Source organism: Amphimedon queenslandica, unplaced genomic scaffold (genome assembly GCF_000090795.2).
Source record: "Amphimedon queenslandica unplaced genomic scaffold, v1.1 AMPQUscaffold_13505, whole genome shotgun sequence".
Taxonomy (NCBI): domain Eukaryota; kingdom Metazoa; phylum Porifera; class Demospongiae; order Haplosclerida; family Niphatidae; genus Amphimedon; species Amphimedon queenslandica.
The window spans coordinates 53298-54275 of NW_003546259.1; positions in this window are offsets into that span (position 1 = coordinate 53298).

The window sequence follows — 978 nt, forward strand, 5'->3', positions numbered from 1 at the left end:
GAAGAAGAAGAAAGACCAGAACAAAGCTGGGACTATCACCTCAGCCCTGTCAGTAAAGAAGCAGGGCGAATTGATTGAGCACTTTATGATGAGCAGCAGAAGGACCGGAAGCCCAATTCAGTGGAGCTGAATGTGGGAGAAGTGTGGAAAGCCGTAGCAAAGGAGAATAAGAAAGGAAAGGAGACTAGAAAAGCAAAGGAGACTACAAAAGCAAAGGAGCAAGACAAGAACGATGTTGAAAAGGGTGATTGAAAGAGGAAGAAAGAAAAAGACAAGGCCGGCAGTAGTGAGTATGATAGACTGCGCAACAACTACCGTGGTAGGGGAGGTGGAAGAGGAGGAAAAGGTGGAAGAGGAAGAGGAGGAAAGAGTTATGAAGGTCGGGACTACGGGTGGGACCGGGACAGATGCTGCTGCAGCTCCCGGCACCAACCGTATGACCACCACCACCATCATCACCACTAACTAATTTTACTTTTAAATTAATGTTTATTGTTGTTAATGTGTATAGTGTAATTGTATTATTAAAAATTATTATTTATCTATCAATGAAACAAAATTAAGAAATATGCGTACAACTGCAGTGCTGTGAGAGTATCCAGTTAAAATATCAATAAATATAAAATATAAGTTATTACAAAAATTTTAAAAAGATTGACTAGGATTCACTCCATATGAATTCGGCAAAAAAGTTATACTAACAAGTAGGATTCCAAATAACTGACTATACCCATACAAAGGAAAATTTGATATTAAATCCTACTCTCTTGATGCAAATCCTACTCTATACATTATAAGGTGTTATTAATTTCCTTACATAATTATTAGATTAAAAGTACAATGTAGAGTAGAATTTTCATCATGGGAGTAGGATTTTGATGAATGAGACAGTGTCATAATGGCCATAGCTTATAATGAATAATTGTCTGAGACACTGTGATATTGGCCATAACAATTAATTATAATACATGAATAATG